General features: G+C 44.5%; 1 protein-coding gene across 3 annotated transcripts in view; it reads left to right on the top strand.

Moving 5' to 3' along the window:
- Window positions 1–5,942: 5,942 nt before the first annotated feature.
- PTPN5 (protein tyrosine phosphatase non-receptor type 5) overlaps window positions 5,943–20,062 on the top strand; it is a 78,326-nt gene continuing 64,206 nt past the window's right edge. Inside the window, exon 1 of one of the 3 annotated variants that reach the window (XM_069016915.1) lies at window positions 5,943–6,066. The gene's annotated coding sequence lies outside the window, so the exon portion shown is untranslated. Of the gene's footprint in view, window positions 6,067–6,371; window positions 6,515–6,550; window positions 6,730–20,062 lie in introns of those variants that run through there. The other 2 variants (XM_069016914.1, XM_069016913.1) reach the window with 2 other exon arrangements.

Raw genomic sequence — 20,062 nt, 5'->3', positions numbered from 1 at the left:
GAGAAGGGAAACCCCAGGACATGCACCATATGGTGACAGGGACAGCAACAGAAACAGAAAGAAATAGTAATTACTAAATAAAACAATCCTTCACGGTTTCAAAATGGCTTTTCCAGGAAGTATTAATAACTGCTGGTTAATTCTTCCTTGTGACTACTTGATTCTGAATAAACACATCTCTTTCTCAACTTTGGGAAAAGTTTTTTTTTCCTCCTTCTGCCTTTTTTAACATTTGAAATATAAGTAGTATTATAGTAACCATGGTATCCTGATGACATAATGGTTACCATGAGAACAAAGCTGAAATAGTGTCATCAGAGCCCCTTCTCTCTGCTGTGTATTGAGTTTTATATTTAATAGAGATGGCCAAACTGCTGCCACCCAGCCTGGCCAATTCTATCTGCCTTCGTGGTTTCAAAGCTCATAAAAGCAAAGCTGCCCTGTGCTGCTGCCTTCCACTTTGGTACAGTCAGTTTTGCTTCAGGGCAGCTGTGCCACCAGCTTATAAGACAGGTCTGCATAGCAGCAGGTAAGAGGATAACTGTTGTAAGAGATTGCCCCACGACAGTGGCATTTGTCATATCCCTAGGACATCCTCCAGTATAGCCCTTGGCCATGTGTAAAATGGCAGTTCTTGGTCTCCATTTGCCAGAAAAAACAGATTTTTAATCATTTTTACTTAACTGTGCTAGGAGATTTCTCTGCTAGCCCATACAGGGTCTCTCAGTGTATGATTGTCTGTGGTCCAGTCCTGCAATAACCTCTGCCCAGAGAGTGCTCTGCACCCACAAAGGAATCTGCTGCCCACTGCCAAAACTCTGTACCCAGAGGGTAGCTCCAGCTTCAGACAAGCAAAAGCCATTCCCAGATAGTTTCCTCAGAGAAGATCCTCTTTCTTTTACTGCAAGAACCGCTGGACATGACTCACTGCATATTGTTTGTTCATTTTGCTATATATATTTCCCAAATGCTATTTTAAGTCACAATTCTCCCTTATGCTCCTACCAAGTTTACTGCATGAAAACAACCCTCTAGTTTTAATTTCATATTTAACCAAAACAAATGTGGCGTGGCTCTGCTCACTTCAGTAAAGCACTCTGGGTTTTTATTCTGCATACAGATATAAGAAAGTTGGTCAGAGGGAAAGACATGGAAGGTACTACAGAACAAAGGGGCCAACAAAGCAGGCAGCATTTCATACAAAAGCTCCCTGCATTCTGCCTGTGTTTCCACACTGTCAGAGACTGAAAATAGTTCATGCCTCAAACATTGATATAAAGTTTTGCTCATTATAAAGAAGCTACAACCGAAGAAGCTTCCCTGAAGAGTGGGACTTTGAACTGAAAGTCAAACTGATGATTAGATAAAGGGAAATGCATTGTTCAGTCACTTCAGGCTGAGGGAAAGGTGTGCATCCACAAAAGGCCAAAGCCACCAGCTGCAACTATCCTCGGTTGAGTTTGGGGTGGGGGGAGAGCACAGCTCACAGAAGCCAGGTTTACACAGACTCCCCCCAGCCGAGGGGGGAGGAGGAGGTTTTGGGTGCATGGTGCAACTTCTGGTGAGAGGCAGTGAACACTCATCCTCTGATTACACAAACTGGCCCAGCTGTGGAACCCCCAACCCCACAGGGCACATCCACAGGACTTTCACATGAGAGGCTTGGCCCCACAGGGCTGCACGTGGTGCAACAGACCCAGAGTCTGCTGTGAGAGACTGACCCCCATCCCAGGGGGACATGGCTGGATGTGCCCACCCAGCCTGAGCATGTACACCCATGGGACTCTGTGCCTTCCAGGGGGACCTTCACCACCAAGAGAGCAGCTGGAGAGGATCAACCAACATTGCTGGGATCCACAGAGTGGTGATATTTTCCTTATTCTGTCCCTGTCACTCTTTCTGTCCCCCCACCTATCTTCTACTTCTTTCTTCCTTTCTCTCTCTCATATTTACCATCAAATAAAACCCTTACTATTGTCACTGGCATATGGTCTTGTTTGCACCCTAATTTGGGCAGAGGCATTTCTAAGAACCTTAAAACTGGATCATAACACACACCAACCCAATTCATTTCCTGCAGATGGTTCACATGCATTTTCTTCCTCCTCTAACCAAAGTCCATTGCAGAGGCTCTTCCTAAAGATTCTGGCCATAACATTTCTATTGTAGCCCCTTTTCAGTACCTACTATCCAATGGGTTTACCCCACTGGTTTCACACAGTTCTTCCTTTTTTGTTGCCTTCACCTTTTTGGAAAATCAGAATACATACAATCTCATTGTCAAAGACTAACTGTAAAGATTCCCCCTAAATCCATAGAATAATTCAGGTTGTCATCCCTCTGAACAGCAGCCCCAATGTGGTTTCAGCTGTGAAATGAGGGGATAGTCTGTCCCCTCATGTAGGTCATTGATATTGATGTTAAACAACAACTGCCCCAGAGGGACATTGCTAATAAGTCACCAGAAAAATTTTGAATTGTTGACCCCTACCCCTCCAGCCCTCAGGCTCAGCCAACTTTTCACCTGACTGTTATTCCATACCTCTCCAATTGGAGAGTCTGCAAGGATACTATAGGAGACTAAGTCACAGAATCCCAGAATGGGTCAGGTTGGAAGGGACCACCGTGGGTCATCTGGCCCAACCTCCCTGCTCAAGCAGGGCCATCCCAGAGCACATTGCACAGGATTGCATCCAGACTATTCTTGAGTATCTCCAGTGAGGGAGACTCCACAACCTCTCTGGGCAACCTGGTCCTGTGTTCAGTCACCCCCCCTTTAAAGAAGTTCTTCCTCATGTTCAGGTGGAACCTCCTGTGCATCAGTTTCTGCCCATTTCCTCTTGTGCTATTGCTTGGCACCACTGGGAAAAGCCTGCCTCCATCCTCTTGACACCCTCCCTTCAGATACTGACAGACATTAAAGAAGTCCCCACTCAGTCATTTCTTCTTAAGATTGATCTGGCCCAGCTCCATCAGACTTTCCTCATAGGAGAGATGCTCCAGACCCTTAACAACCACCTTTGCAGCCCTCCACTGGACCCACTCCAGGAGCTCCATGTCTCTGTTGTAGTGAGGAGCCCAGAGCTCAGCACAGTATGGCCTCACCAAGGCTGAGCAGAAGGACAGGATCACCTTCCTGATCTGCTGGCAATGCTCTTCCTAATGCCCCCCAGGACTCCACTGGCCTTCTTGGCCACAAGGACACACTGGTGGGTCATGGACAGCTTGTTGTCCACCAGGATCCCCAGGTCCTTCTCCACAGAGCTGCTTTCCAGCAGGTCAGCCAAAGTCATATGGGTCTCCTGTCCAGCAGGTCAAACAGGAAACAAAACCCAAAGTCATTTAGAAACCATATGGATTAGATTTTTCTATTTCTTTTTGGACCATGAAATCAAATGGACATAGACTACTAACAAGGACACAAATACAGCAGCGCATCAACTTCAAATGTTACAAATTCCCAGCTATTCCTACCTTAACCCTTACCAGGATCCTTAGCAGCTGCCTCAGACACAGTATAGTGCAAGTGCTTCACTCTAGGCAAGGTCAGACTTTTATACAAAACTCACCAATAGCCTCTGCTCTATAGCTGTATCAGTGGGTGCCCAAAAATTATTTACATCTTCTGCGCACTACTTCAAACCTGCCATGTACCCAACCCCAAATTATGGCCCTTTTTTTTCTGACACAATTCTAACAGCAAGTAGGTGGTTGACCAATTCCACCATTTTCTCTGCAGAGAACAGTTGGCGGAGTACACGGTACCCAAATTTTGTTATTCAAAATCAATTCAGGCAGATTTGGGTTGTTTTTCAGTGAAAAATTGCCAAGAACCACATGTGGTTTTAATGTCAGACCTCCTGCACTTTGGTAAACCCAAGAAGCAAAATGATTTCTCAGAACAAAGCAGAGAAACCCTGCTGCCCCTCAGCTCTTTGCTGCTGCCAGCCCCAGAACCCTGCAAAGCTACTGTGCACCCCACAGCAGTGAGCAATAGATGGCTGGTACAGTAGCTTGGACCATTTGGGAATAAGGAGAACTGATTCCATGGTCCCCTGCACTCTTTCTGAACTCTCCCAGGAGGTCCCATCACAAGGTGATATCAGGTTTTCCTAACACTGACTTTTGGAAGGGAAGAGGATACTGACCTAGAGAAGTAGTAACTGATGAGTTTAGTTTTGCCTTACATCAAACTGACTCACCCTGCACTGATACCAACTTGCAATTCTCTTAATTGGGAGAATCACTAGGATAGTACTCCCTGCTAGAATTCTGGGTCATAAAGTCATTCTCTGACTCAGAAGAAGGTTTACAACAGCTGTGGCAGTGATATGTACTGTAGGTGAGTCATGTTGAACTATTACCACAAACATAAGAACCTTATAAAACAAATACATGAAGGATTGCACTGACCTATCTAAATTATAATGATATATTCATTGTTCTACAGCAAAAGACTTGACAATGCTTTATTGTGTGCTCAGTTTTCAGGAACACAAAATTTAATAAATCAAGTTCCCAAGACACTTCTCCCCACAGAAATCAAAAGCAGCTTTTTTTAAAATTCAGAGGCTAAAATTTTAGCTGGTATAAATTTTCTGGCAGGCATTAAATTTGTGGAGGCATACTGGTTTAAAACAACTCGGAATGCAATTCTAGATTCATGGGACGAAACCCCATGTTTATTGATTATGTAACTGCAAATGCAGATATGTCTCAAGTGCAGCATGCAATGTATGTACCAGCATATAACAAAATATCCCATGCATATTCAGAAGCAGAAAATGTTCTTTTCGATTTAAATTGTATGAGATTTAAATAAATAAATACTTTTGGGTATTCAAATCAAGAATTCCAGTGAATAAAATCAAGAAAATACATAAAATATTAGTTAAAGGAATTACTGATCTTCACTGAATGGATACTGAGGTAACTTCACTGACTCTGTAGTCCCCCACTACCTGAACATTTAATCCTTTGACTGTGCAGTAAGGCTACTAAAACTAACACCACAAACAAAACTCAACAACAGTCATGTCAAAGCACTGGGATGACCTCTGGTCTCCAGCCAGAGATTGTGAAGTGTGTGTTTAACAAGTCACAAGCATTTTTGGGACAACTGATCTGAGAGAAAAAAGGGATTGCAAGGCTACCCCACAGTATCAACTAATCACTGGGAAAACCAAATGGGGTTAAAGTGAACTTTGAGATAGTTTCCTACCTCCTATTTCTTCTGGACAAGAGTCCTAGTTCAGGTATTAGGTGCTGGGTTTTTATGAGTAGAAAGTGAATTGCATTTGGTGGAGCAAAGTGGGTTTATAGATGAGGAACTAACCAGTTCATGTGGCATCTCTAAGGCCACAGTCGTGTCTTCGGCTTCAGAAGGCATCAACCTTCCACCTTCTGCCCTGAGGGAACAAACCCAGGCAGAGGCATCGCAGTGTCTTCAAGCGGCCTCTCCGTTCCCTCCGAGCAGAGATGCCGGGGGTGCGCCGCTGGCAGTCAGCGGCCGCCGGCTCCCCTCCCTCAGGAGCCCACAGCCCCCCCGCCCACCCGGGCCGGCCGGCGGAGCCCACCGCCCCCGAGCATCACTGCGGCAGCGGCCCCGGCGCTCCCGGGGGCCGGGCCAACTGCTCCCGCTCGCTGCCCGGCTGTTTCATTCATGATTCTCCTTCGCCATCTCCCTCTCCGACTGAGGGGAAACGGGAGCGCGCGTGGGCGGCCGCTGGAAGGCTCCCTGTCAGTCAAGCGGCCGAGCTGAAAAGAAGGCGAGCGAGGGAGAAGGAGGCAGAACAGCTTTCCCGGGGGAGGGGGCGGCTGTTGTCGGCTGCCAGCCTCGCAGCCCTTCCCGGGGGCATCTGCAGAGACGGGGTGGGGGGGAAGGCGGGAGCGGTGTTGCACCACAGACCTTCCCACCGGGGGGAAGCGGCTCTCTCCCGCCGCTCGTCACCTGTCCCCCCCTCCACGCACACGCACCCAGCGGCGACGGGGCGGGGGGGCGGCGGCCGCCCTGTCTGGCGAGCACCGGGCGCAGGGTCCGTACCCCCGCCGCTGTGGGGGCTGCCCGTACGTGTCTGCCGGGGCGGCGGGACGGCGGAGGGGGGCGAGGCCGGAGGGTGTCAGCTGTGGGGGGGTACGTGGGGCGGCGTGTCCCCCTCAGCTCTCCGCAGGACCGGGGAACTTCCTCAGGATGAGGGGCGCTCCGTAGTGCCGGCACCAACTGCAGCACTGGGGGCTGGTGAGGGGGCTTTCGAGGGGAGGCTTGGGGCAAGTTGCACGGTTTTGGGCGGGAGGGCGGCCCCTCAGCGGGCCGAGGTGGGCTGGCGCTCGGTACCGGCAGGGGAGGGGAGCGGGCGGCTGGCGAGAGCGGGGCTCTGGTGCAGCGCTGCCCCCACCGCTCCGCAGCGCTGCCTTTGTGCTCCCTCCGCACCTGAGCGCCGGGCTGGGAGGGACGGCGCAGGTGGGGGCGGGCACGGCAGCAGCGGCGGCGCATCCCCGGAGCCGGGGCGGGGAGGTAAGGCGAGGCTGTGCCGTGCTGCGGCGGCCGCTCCCGGGGCTGCGGGGGGCGGCTGCACGCCGAGGGCTGCGCCTCCGGCCGGCGGCGGGGGCGGCGGGCAGGGCACGTCCCTTGCTCGGCTTTGCCTGCAGCCGTTTCCCTTTTCGTCCTGCTGCACACAGAGAGATGCAACAGCGACAGCCCGGTCCCCCGGGGAAGGACGGGGCTCGGAGGTGGGCGAGTCGCATCAGCCCGGCCAGTGCGCGGTGGGGCTGCCGGGCGAGGGGCCGGGGCCGGGGGGAGCAGCCGGCGGTGCCTTCCCGCTCCCGCGGTGTCCGCGCAGCCCCCGCGAACCTGCGCTGAGGGCGGCCGCAGCCCGGCTCCTCTGGCGCCGCTCGCACTCCCGGAGCGCCCGCTCCGCTCTGCTCCGCACCCGCGGGGCCCGGGCGCGGACAAGGCTGGGCATTTCCCCCGTTTTTCCCCGCCACAGAACGCCGAGATACGCGGAGCGAATGCTGGTGTATGCGCTTAGCGGACCTCGCTTGGGAAGGGCTGGGGCGTGTGGGGGAGGCTGCTCTCGAACCGGCACAGCCGGTAGTGAACTGCCGGCTGCAGTTAAAATTTTAGCAGCAGCAACAGCTTTGCGATGCTTTCCGAGAATGCTGCTGCTGCCTGGGAGCTGATGTTCCAGGCGGCCCGCGGTACGCCGCCGCTCTCTCCTAGATGGCAGTGCTGAGAGCTGGAGCGGCCGGTGTAGGCAATAAAGTGCTCGGAACCTGGAGACCTGTGCAGCTGGATTTTGGTAGAGTTATGGATGGAACAGAGGAGCATTCACGTGTGCCCTGTGAGCTCATTTGCAATTAAGGCAAATTTTTTTCTTCAAACTTTACGTATGGTTATCTTGTTATGCAATTACGTTTTGGTGAGACTGTGATTGTTACGTTATGTCAGAAAGGAAAAACAAATTTAGTAGGTTAAGCCGTGGTATTGCAGCGTTATTTACAAAGTTGCCGAGGTTCGGATCCAGCTCCTCTGGCTGCCGCCTGATTGGCAATGATTTACAGCTGGTGATCGGGTTCCGTGCTTGTGTTCGTGCAACAAATCGCAGATTCAGAAGAAATGTGGCTGCATTACCCACTTTTTTTTTTTTTTTTTAGTTCCAAAATGTTGCATATACCGAGGAAGCAATTTTTTTTTGTTTGATCACAATGTTTTCTTAGTCAGTTTGAGATAATAACTTCCTTGTTGTATAAATTGTGCAGTTAATGGATCAAGTTCAAATCTCAGGCAGACCCAGAGCTCACATTGATTTCGGCACAAGTTGTGCGGTAAATGACAGAGTGCTGACTTTTACTGTGTGGGATAGTTGAAGTAAATTTTCTCACTGCTTGCTCTACACTTACAGCTTGTTCCTTTGGAGTAGCAGAATGTAGTGATTTTGCCAATGTTCTCATTGATATATTTCAGTTAGTGTTGTGCATCTGAAGCCAAGGATTGTTCAGGGGTGCAATACGAGCCCATTGAGAGAGAAAATTTAGCCAGTTGACTTGAATGTGGATAAAATGGACACTAGAATTCTTACTCTACATTTGCATATAATGAGTCCAAACGTTCTCAGTAGGTATGTGCAGAAAGGTGAGCACATCACATTTGCTTGTTTTACTCCTTTTGTTATAACTGTACAGGCATTACTCTTTGTAGTATTGTGCCATTGGCTTGTTAGATTTTTTTTTTTATTTCTTATTTAGCAGTATTATAGTTTAAGGGCTTTAAAATACTTGTCACTCTACTGCAGAAAGAGTTGCCAACTGGATATCATGCATGTAAAACTAGAACAAGAGCCTTTAAATAGCAAAACCATCAATTTAGTAACAATTTAGTGTGGCAAATGGCAGAATACACAAAAAGAATGCAAATCTGAACACCTATAGCATGCATCTTTTGGTATTAATATTGAATAAGTGCAAAGCACAAAAGGCAAATAAGCACATACAGCTTTTAAGCACCTAAACTGGTTTGAAATGGAAAAGCTGTTTTCTGGTTTTTTTTGTTACATGGTTTATGCTTTTAAAAAAAAGCGTGGGGTGGGGGAAAGATCAGAGAAGTTTTTGTGAGCATTTCTTTTGTTTTCTGGATCTCAGAATTCCATTATGTAGCAGGATGCTTTCCAGTATCTGCTTTCTCAGTATCTGGAAAGGCAGATGTTGCTGCAGCAGGAGCAATTACACTGATTTGCAGTACAGTAAAAAAAAAAAAATCTGTTCTTTCTGCCTCTGTCTAAAAAGGCCATGCAGTTCTGGTGTGGGCTTGTCAACAGAAGAGATGAGATGGGGAAGTTAAGTTTGTTCAACAAAGGGAGTGTAGTAATGTACAGGTAGGAAATTTCCATTTCAGGAATAAAATGAGTAAATTTGCTTAACCAACTGCACTGAAGAATTCTACTTGCTTGGCTTTACCTCACAACTGTCCACAAACCAGCCCTTGCTGAAAGGCAGGGACTTTTCCTAGGTTTGGTTGGTTGTTAGTTGCTTACCCAGATCACTCTGTCCTGTAGAATGTTGAGTCCAAAGGTGGAAGAGGCAGTGGAGACTAGAGCCCTGTAGGCTTTTGTAAAAGAGCCTTTCTGACTTGTAGCTTTTTAAAAGGTGCGTGACAGAATCCCCTGAGAATTGTGCTCTCACAGTTCTTTTTCAGTTCCCTGCTTACCCTGTGTAGGCCACAGCAAAGTGTAACTGATGTGACCCAAGATTAAACCTATGATACAGCCTGGATTCTTGGTTTAAACTGATGCTTAGAGAGTTTATCTTGAGTTTTCAGAGATAATGTGTTTCTACTTTAGAGAATATTTGAGACTTCCTTGCAAAGAGAACATGCAAATGAAATTTAAGAACTGAAAGACTGACTTGCACTAGAGCATCTTTAGCAGAATAAGGCCAGCAGAGATGCAGGGGGGGTGTGTGCTGTGTGTATCCATGCTACCACATAGAGAGCGTGCCATGGTATTCAAGAAGGGCAAGGGTTTTGAACATCTCTGGAAGGTCACAGTATTTTTTATCTCATGATGGAGCTCATGGTCTTGTCAGACTCCTCACTTAATTCTATGGAACCAAATTGTCCTGTGATTTTGAGCAACTTTAAAGAGCTAGTATGGTAATAATTCATGTTAGAAATCAAATTCAAGCTCCTGTGTTGTAAGAGCCCTGATCTGTGACCAGCAAGAATGACAGTAAGTTGTATTTTGTTGGTTTGTATCTTTTTTACTTAGTCCTTCCTCGTTTAGTGACCTGCTGCATGTAACCTGACTCCTAACCTGTTTGGGGCAGGAGCAGCCTTTCCTAACTTGCTCCAGTAGGGCTCAGATCCTTGTTTGCAACTCTAAGAGATGGCTGTAACCGAAAGTAACAGTCTGACCCTGGTTTAAGGTCATGAGTAGCTGCCCAAAATATTCAGTATTTTTAGGACTTGGATCTCTAAAAATTTTGTTTCTTGTTTCCTTTGTGATTCAGCATCATAACCAGTTTCATTCTGTGTTTTATTTCTGTGTGTATGCATATAACAGCTAGGCAGTGCAGCTTTCTGTATTTTTATAGCAATTCTATCCTGTGGACACAACTGCACAGGAACTCGTTTTTGACACAAACTCACCCTTCAGGTGTAAGCAACTTGCTTAAGTTACAGGGAGATTGTAACCTCCATTATCCATCATCAGATAAATACCTTTAGTTATTGCAGTATATAATAAATCCATTTAGACCATCTTTTATAAAAGAATTAAATATGTGAGGCTGGGCTCAAACAGCAGTGCGTGCCAGCAAGAGTGAAAACTACATGTAATATATTTTATGTACATGCATTTGTTTAGGATGATGACTGTCTTCATAATCCTGTGTGTGCAAACCTGGTACCTCCAGATGGGCCAGAACTTCTGACAGGTTTTGAAAGCTTCAATGACAAGTTACCAACCACTGCAGTATGCAGAGCCTGCTCCTCGCTAGTTTTGCCCACTGCCACACCCACAGCTCACATGTCACCATCTAAACTGGTGTCTGTGTGGATACATTGCTTCATCAAACTGCATAAGCTGTGACACAGCTAGTCTTAATTACACTGCTTTTTAAAAATCATTCAGTGTTGTAGTCCATGTATCTCTAGAATTGTTCCTCCCCTCGATTGTGTGCAGATCATGTTTCATTAAAAGTGCTGATGAGCACCCAGGACTCTGAAGGCAGCAGTTTTGTGCAAGATAAGAATGTTCCTTAAAGAAACTGATGGAGGATAGAGCTCCAGAGTTCCTGGCAGACACTGACAGCATAAGATGTCACTGTACTCTAGTCTGAAATTGTGTGTCTGAAGGAGAATTGGATGTCCTTGACTTTACAAGAAGCTTTTGCACTGAAGAAACTTAATAGTGGGTTAGAGACTGCTTTCAGGACCTGTGTAGATATGTTTGTTTCTGTTCAGTTGCACTAATATGACTGGAGCAATTAGGTTTTCTCTACAAGTGAGTGTGGGTTGAAGCATGCTACATTAGAGGAAGAAATTTTATTTATCTGATGAACCTGTGATCTGCACCCATCAGTTCTGAATGCCTTTGTTTCCTGAACTGCTTGGAAATCAGGGAGATGGATGGTGTAAGCTGTACGACATAACTGGGTCCAAAGGAGTCTCTGTTTGGAAGCTGTGTGTTCCAAAGCTGTTGGTTCACTTGTAGAAGGCTCTTTGAAACCTGCAGTTGACAAAGGTCATGAAGTTCTTGATGTAATGAAATATGCAAAATGTCTCATATGAATGATTTCCATACCCTTGCAAAGTCTGTTTTTATCATTGAGGCCTTTTGCAGCATAGGCTCCTGTCAATAGGGAACAGGTTGGAAGTTGGGAGGCCAGGACACTAAGACTGCATGTGATGCCCTGAAATACATTCCACAGTTGTAACCACAATATTAAATACAAACCCAACACAATTCTTGGCAGATAACTGATTCGATCACTACTTTGGGGGGAAAAAAATCACTGGATATTTTAGTGGGCAAGTCCAGTGGACTAAGATTTTCCCATTTCAAAAAGTGGAAGAATCTTGCCTCTGTCTTCCATTTCCTTTCATCTTCATTTCACAGTAAAAAACAACAAATGCAGAAAGAATCTTGTGAAATACCTTTCTGTTTGTAAGTAGGCAGTTATCAAATGCTGTCTCTCATTCCTATGTGACCCTGAGAGACGTGGGAGATGGATTTATTTAACTGGGAAATGGAGGGCTGATTTACATATGGAAATTCACTAACATTTAGCATACCAAACTTGTTTTCCACACATGCATGGCCCTTATACAATCAGACTGTGAACTGGAAATGTATACACCTAAATATTTGGAATGGCTATTCTGGTGTGTAGCCCTGTGTCGACAGACTCTTGGGTTTGAATTACTGTTGCAGGAGTTGGTGAAATCAAATCTGAACCTAAAGGAGAATAAGACAATGAAAGGAGCCCTTTAAGAGTGCAAGTAGAGGTGTAGCAAGAGCACAAAGATCTTTGATGTACATGTGCTTTGGCAAAGATACACATTTTCATCTGTGAACCCAATATGAGAAGTTAAGGTTAAAAATCCTCTTAGATGTCCACTCCTTTGTTTGTTCTGTATATATTGAGTGAACAGAATATTTTCTGTTTAAAGGAATACTTTGTATTTGCAGCTGTAGGTGTTTCTTCAGGTAAGGATGTATCTTGTGTTGCTAATGCAGCAAAGTGACTCTGTGAGGTTGGACTTTATCCTTGTGTGTCCCTTCCAACTCAGACTATTCTGTGATAAATAAGGTTTGTTACTTCTTGCAATGCATGTTTAATGAAATCACAGTTATACCTAGAAATCCCAATGTCCCTAGATCCCACGAGTTCTGTGTGTCTGGAGATGTGTACATCTTTATTAAAATGCAAGGGGTACAGATAAAGATAACTCACATTATGTGCTATTAAGAATTAGCTGTTGAAAACTGGTGTATGAATAGTACTAGTCTGTAAACATAAGTCAGTAAAGTATAAAATTGTTTTAAATAAATGGCAAAGGAGGAGCAGACATGGGACAATGGGGGCTCTTGATAGCAGGGAACAAGCAAGACGCTTGAAGGAAATTGTCCTTTCAAAAAGAAGGTGAATTATTTGTTGAAAATCAGTTAGCAGTTTAGATTTTCTTTATAGTGCCCAAGGTTTAAGTTATGTTTCTCATGTCTGAAAGTAATTGACAGTGGAATATTTGCACTGTGGGACCACATCAGCCTGTGAACTCATTTGAAAAAAGAGTCAAAAGATGTATTACAACAAATTGTCTGGCTTGTGAGAAAATACATTCTAAAATTGTGATGGAAATTAAAATTGAAAATCTTTTCTAAAAGAAGGTTTTATTGAGGAGATATAATTTGAGATGTTTTGTTTACCTTCACTTATTTAATTAATTTTTTTGAACAACCTACCTGTATTGCTTCTGACTTTCTTAGAAGCAGAGGCTTGAAACTTTCACATTCTCAAAGACTGAACAGGACCATTTGTATTTACTAATACTACATTTGTGCACAGCTCCTTTCATTTTGAAACTATAGCATACTACTTAGGTTACTGCTTAATTCCCTTCTGATTTCACCTCTTAGTGAGGGTGGCTTAGATAAATTTAGGTGATGACTTCATTTGGACCAGCGTACACCTCACTTTCAAGGTGAGGTTGTATCTTTTTTTTCCCCCTAATTCCACACTCCAGAAAATAGCAATCCTTGTGGTATCTACCCTGAGACAAACATTTCCTTTTTTCCCCTCTAGATAGTTGCTACTCCCCTTCAGTGGGAAGCCATACTCTGTTCATAACATCAGTGATATGAGTCTCTAATGGTATCTTAGAGCTTGTTAGAAAATACAAACGCTGGCATTTGGTAAAGAAGTCTTCTGGATATTGTTGAATAGCCAAAACCACTGGGGGAAAGAAGCTCAGAATTTTGCACAGTGAGGGTATTTGTTCTGAATTTTATCTCTCAGTTGCTATAAATAATAACCATTTTCATAATAGATGACTTGCAGTCTGTAAAAGCAGGTCATTCCAATTATTACCTTCTTTCTCTTCCTGCTGTTTCAATGGCAGGAGATTTTTAGCATCCAACAGCATTTGCAGGCATTTTTAGGTGGATGTGACCACTTCATGGGTGCAAGATAAGGGGAAGGCTCCACTGGGGTATAGCAAGCTTTGTGTGCTTTGGGAAGGCAGGATTTTAAAGGCCAAACCAACAGTTACCATGGGTTTTGTAGCCCCATTCCTGCCTCCCACCAGGAGTGCAGCCTTATTTCACTTGTATAAAATGACAGTGGTTAAGTGCACGTTAGGGGATGGGGAGAACTGCACTTGAGAAGTTTCTTCTTTGGTTGAGAGAAGTCCAAGGGAGCAGAACAGCCTATTGAACCTGCTCACTGACCCCAGCTGGTCTCTGAACTTTGGGTTGTCACAAGCAGTCCGTGGGCTGTAGGTTGGCAGTTCTCACATGCAGCTGTGGTGTCAACACAAACAGCAGCAGCTTTTCAACACAAACACTCTGGAGACCTGTTCTTACAATTAGCTGTTGATTAGCTACCTCCTCAAAAGGCAGGCTGCTGGATCTCCCTGGATGCATTCCATGTGTTTCATTTTGCAGCTCATACTGGTGTCTTGGAATTGACCAAAGTTTGGGATAATTAAAATACAGGCATATACTCCATAAAATGGTAAGGAAGGCAGACCATTGCAGGCCTGCTAATGGTAGTGAGAATCCGTATGGGCTTGAGGTTTCATTTTTCTCCACTCTTGCAAGATTTAGGTCATAATGTTTAGGTCAGGACCCTTAGAAGCAAGCAAGGCATCTTGATTGAGCCTCCCTAAGAGAGTATTTGTTTTACCAGAGATGTTATTTGAAGCATTCCTTGGATACGTGATACCACTTTTGAATTTACTGTCAGTTCACTGAATTACACTTGCCTGTTTGTTTTTTATTTTGGATTGGTTTGTGTGTTTTGTTTTGTGTTTTAATGCAGGTAAATAAAGTATGCTTAATATGTTTTTTCCTAGCATCATCCAGGGATTCTGGGGAAGGGAATTAATTTTATTTATCAGGCAGTGCATTTTTTTCTGGTGGTTCTGCAGAGTCTTTTTTACTTTTAGGAACAGAGACTTGCTGCTTCCTTCCTGTACCTTGACTGGTTGAGTATGGCTAGATTTGTTTATTTTCTTTTCCAGAATGCCTTCCATTTGGTACTCCAACAGCATCTGTTCCCTCATTTTCAGTATCAGTAACAGTGTCTGTTACCAGACTGGGGCTTGGCTGAAGCTGTCTCTTTCAGGAGAGGAGCCTCCCTTGCCAGTGGAGATCACTGCCACCATTCCATTACCCTGACCAAAGTCTCTGCTCCTTAAGTCTCAGAATAGCAAGCCAGAGAGGTGGAATAATTTAAGTAGTTGCCTTGTTTCATTCCTCTTCTAAACATGGAAATCGGAGCCTGCAAACATTCGTAAGATGAAACGTTGGCACAGACGTGGTAATTTCTGCGAAACTGCAGATGTGACTACTTTGTTATGAAACTGCTGGGAGCTTCAAGAATTATTGTAACAAATCCTGTGACTAAAAAGCATGTAATGGCTATTTTTTTGTGCTGGTGATTGCTTTTGCGCTTCAGAGTCTGTTTGGAATGGTCACGTAATTAAAATAGTTATTATTTTCTTTTAAATTAGAAGAGGACTTCTCTCTTACTTGTATGATGCCTGACTTGCACCAACAGACACAAGGAGCTGAGTGCCCAAATGCTGTCTGTATTTTAGCCTGATAGTTATTGTTTTAAACCATGTTCTCAAATGGTGCTCTGTTCTTTGTGGTAAATTACTGCAAGCACGTGTAACATTCTCCATGCTATGTACATTTTCTATCATCCCTCATTTCTTAACTGGGTCCCCAAAGCAGGCACTACCATTTTCTCTTTTATCTCCTTTGAGCTTTTTGCATCATTTACAAGAGTGTATATCCTGAATTTTTTAGGAAAAAACATCATCCCTTTGAATTTCCTATGAGCTCTCTAGCACTGTAAGCCCTCAGACTCCTGACTGGAAGTGCTGTAGATCTGGAATGTAGTTTTGGCCATGGTCACAGATTTGTGTGCTGCCAGTGGGCAGCAGATCACAAATGGAGATTCAGTGCTCTGAAGTTATGTAGTGATGCTAAATAATGAACCAGCAATTAAGCAACCATGTTTTATCTGCAGTGTAGTCTGTGCAACTCAGAACATCAATTTTTCAGTCTGTTATCCATGAGTAAATTAGATTACATTATATTAGTTTAAATTGAGAACTGTTGCTTTGTGTTAGCCCTGGGCATGACTTTAATGTTAAACTTACTAACTTTAATAAAGGGGATTTTTAACCCCCCCCCAAAAATGGTGCCAGTGGTAAGATACTGATTTAGGCACGATGCTGATTCCAGTGTTTAGACAGAAGAGCTTATTGTCTATGCATCCAGGATTTAGAAAAAGATTCTCTTCTGCTTGGCAAGCTTGCTTCAAAGTCCTGCTAATGCTAACTCTGGCTTCACTGTGTTCTGTTACAGTCTAATGGCCTGGGATTTGTAAAGCTGTGCCTATGAGATTGCTGATTACACTGGGAAGAGAAGGCAGTCCAAAGCTAGCTGGGATAGTATCTGCTGTCATTTGGGAATTTGCTTTATTAAGACGTTCAGCTTACTCCCTTGGTTGTTGATGCTGAACAGAAATTGAGGGTAGGGTCTCTAAGCTAATTTACTGTCTGTCCTTGAAACCAGATGTTTATTCCTTTTTGGAATATAGAGTTTCCTATCTGTCTACAAGCTTTTCTTCCTTCTTTTTTTCCCAGCTGATACCAATCTCTGCTGCTCTGTGCATGGCTTCCACCCTGTCCATCTGTGTCCGTCACCTCTCCAGCCCAAGTGTCAGCTCCTGTAGCTTTGTATTTCTCTTCCTCTCAGAAAGAGCTGAGTAACCTTCTGCCACAAAGGTTTCAAACCAGGAAAGTACAAACTGCCCTCTTTGTCCACTACATCCTGTCAGATTAGCAGCTTCTGATTGATAGTGATATTGCCAAATATGAAAGAAGCAGCTTTTCCCCAGGAGCTGTGGAATCCCTTGGTTGTTAAGGGACTTCATCGCAGGCTGAAATGAGCTGATGGCCCACCACCACAGGATATATGAAAGTAATCTGCTTCTGGTTTTTTTGTTCCTCCTCTGCAACTGATTGCTATGGACATCATTGTGATTCTGAGAACACAGCAGGTATTCGGAAACATCATCCTGATGTCCTGGAAAATGCCTCATTAATCCATCCAGCCATTTCTAGGCCTTTTCCCGGAATACTGAACTTAAGCATTGCACTTACCTGGTTGCAATTGCTAATTTTCTTCCTTGGTTGCTGCATGATTTTAGGAGCTGATGCTTCATAAGTTACGAGGGGTTGAGATGAGCAAAAATCTGAGCTCTTGCTAACGTGTTAGGCTAGATAAAGCCTTGCTTGCTTGTCATAGTGATTTGCATGGTATTAGTCTTTTTCCCCAGAGAAGCTTTTTTTTCCCTGTTGTTTGAGAACAGGTCTCAGACCTTAGATCAGTGTAAATTTCAGAGCTTCTCTGCTGTGCTAATCCCTCATTGCATTGTTTTGGAGCTGTTAATTGATGGTAATTCTGGATGCTTAACACATTTTGTCTGAGGATTCTTAAACCTTTTTCTGGCAGACTCAGTGACACTGGTTGATGCGGGGAATGCTTTTGGGGAAGCAAAGGGATTGGAAGGCAGAAGAAGCTGATTCTCTTTTGTGTCTTTTGTGTGCAGTGGAGCCATGAAAAGCAAGAGCTGGAAAGGGTGAGAGAGTGATTGTTCCAATCCCCCTCTGCACCTACCAGGCTTTCATATTTGAAGAGTATGATGCAGAAGCAGAGCTCCATCTGCTGATGTTCCCTTTTATGTGAGATAGCTCCTCAAAGAAGGGGGTCTTACATAAATGACTTTGCTGACCTGTGTTCCTGTGTATATGCCCTATCGTATCTGTGGACGTGTTGTTAACTACTGCACAGAAAAGGAAAAGTGAGAAATCAAGTCAGTTCCAGGGCTGGAGAAAGTAAGCGCCCCTTTTAGTTGTATGCGAGTCATCATTTCTAAGCAAGGTTTAGCATCTTCACAAAACCTGGACCAAGATAACTTCAGACATTTACCCCAAAATGAAGCTTGGTTTTTCTTCATGTGGAACTTGGATGGCAGAGGGAACAAGGTCAGATTATGTGGTGTTGGCTGGCAAGTAGGGAAATTTCAAGGCTGTCCACAACAGCATAGGTATTTTTTTTTCTGTCTGGAAGGATTCTGATACTCAGCTGAGGGGCAAAATCTGCTCTTCTGTTTTGGTTTGAAGTGGTGTCTAGGGAAGAGGAAAACAGTATTGGCAGCAGCTTCATTTGCTTTGAGCATTATGTCTGTCTATCCCCTGGAGAACTCATTAATTTTTAAGGCTGTGGTAGCAGTAGGCTAAATGGATACAATAGTGATACCCTGATGGTTTGAGACAGTGCATTCATCCTTTTGGGATAAGCAGTTCTGCTCCCTTCAGAGATTGTGTCACCCCAAGATTGCTGGGTCAGTCTAACCTGAGAAAGCAGCTGTTTAGCAAACAGGAAGATGCCATTTGCTATAATAATGGAAACAAGAACACTGTTGTTTTTAGAGCATTGTGTGCTCTTTTTAGAGCATTGACTGCTCTCTGATTGAATCTTCCTTAAGATTCATTTACCATGCTACTAAACTCCACCTGTTTGTAGAAAAGGGGTTTATACAAGAAGGTCAGGCTCACCATCGTTTATACTAGGGAGGCAATAGTCTGAGAAAGATAAGGTTCTGAGTGACACTGGTTTCTCCTGAGCAATTGCTAGTCAGGATGAGTGTTGATCTGTTGACTTACAGGGTCTTAATATTGTAAATGGATAAGCTTTTCAAATGTGGATATGTTAAGGGCAGTCATGTTTCAGGTATATGCATATATGGCCCTTTTGTTGCTTGAAATGTCCAAATACTTAACAAAATCAAGTAAAATTAAGACAATACTGTCCTACTGTGGGAAGTCTGACATCAGACAGCGTGGGGAGCTCCTGAGTCCTGACAAGCAGGGAAGGCTGTGGCACGGCCCTGGAGTCCTGGTACCAGTTTGTTGTCACCTGTCACATAGCCACAATGCACGGAGCAGGATAAAAGGGGGATCCTTGCATGCCCCACTGTTGGGGCTGTGGTTCACAAGTGGGACAGACCTGGCTGCAGCCGAGGCCTGAGGCATTCTGCAGGCAGTTCTTGGGTACATGTGCTCAGCTGTGAAGGTACCAGGAATATTGAAGGATACAGGACATTGAGAGGCACTTAGGACAGTGAAGGGTGGAGGCAGTTAACTGATGAACCTCCATTTGGTACTGAAAGCACTTACTGGCTTTACTTTGAGCTTACCATCCTTACTTTTAACCCTACTGGCCTTACCTGAGTACTGAGACAATTTAATGCAGATTTGGATGGTTGTGAAGTGCCTCTGTCTGGTCTGTCCATTCTCTTAACAATGTCTAATGCTGCTTCCCCTCTGCACTATTGCAATCCATTTCCAAGAACTGGAAGTCAGAAGTGTGCAGTCTGTTCCAGCTGATGGGGTTGGAAGCAGTAGGGGCTCCAAATTAGATGCTATATAGCTTCTAGTTAAAAAAACAGTGCCAAGATACCGTGAAATACTCCCCATATAAACATCAAGGGGAGAATAATGCTCCATCTAACGCAAATTATATTCAGTGCATAAAACTCTTATATGTGCTGTAGATTTCATGATGTTTGCAAGTTTATAGGGCTTATCTTCCGGGCCCTGGACTGTAAACGTCATCAGCCCTGTGATGGAAGAAAGATCAAGCTCTTTAATCCAAGAATAACAGAGAAAATATAGATGGACAGTGATCCAGACCACAGAAACAGCTTTGTGCTTTAAGACCCATGGATGTAAATGTGTACTCAGACACTGGGGATCCTTCATTCTTTGGAGGGATGCTGTCAACTCGTGTCCCACTGAGATTAAACTCAAGGGCACTTACCTACCTGCAGGATTCAGCCTTAAATGCCTGCCAAAATGTTCTCTGCCTTTGTAACTTGCAATGGTTCAAAGCTTCTCCTTTTTTCCAATTTTTTTTTTTTTTTTTAATTTTTAAAATTAAAACAGTAGAAATCCATTCTACTGTGGTACTAACACTTTCTCCCCACCTCCCTCCCAGAGTCGCTCTTTCTGGACTGGAACCCTCTGTATAATTTTTCAGTAAGTTCCAGGTTTGTTTTGCTAACATAGGAGGGATTTAAAACCTAAAGGCTGGCAAAACCTTAACTAGCCTATTACAAATGTGTCACTATTCATTAAGGACTCTCTAGGGTGCAGTATGTTCCTTGGTGGATTGGCTTCCTGGAAATTTAATGGCAGTTTGTGAATTGGCATCTAATTTTGTTTTTAGTCTATCTCCTGCTACTATAGAAAGCAATTTTGGTTCTG

This window comes from Aphelocoma coerulescens, chromosome 5 (genome assembly GCF_041296385.1).
Source record: "Aphelocoma coerulescens isolate FSJ_1873_10779 chromosome 5, UR_Acoe_1.0, whole genome shotgun sequence".
NCBI classification, from domain to species: Eukaryota; Metazoa; Chordata; class Aves; order Passeriformes; family Corvidae; genus Aphelocoma; species Aphelocoma coerulescens.
Note: the sequence above shows the minus strand (reverse complement) of the source record. Positions and strands in the feature narration are given on the sequence as shown.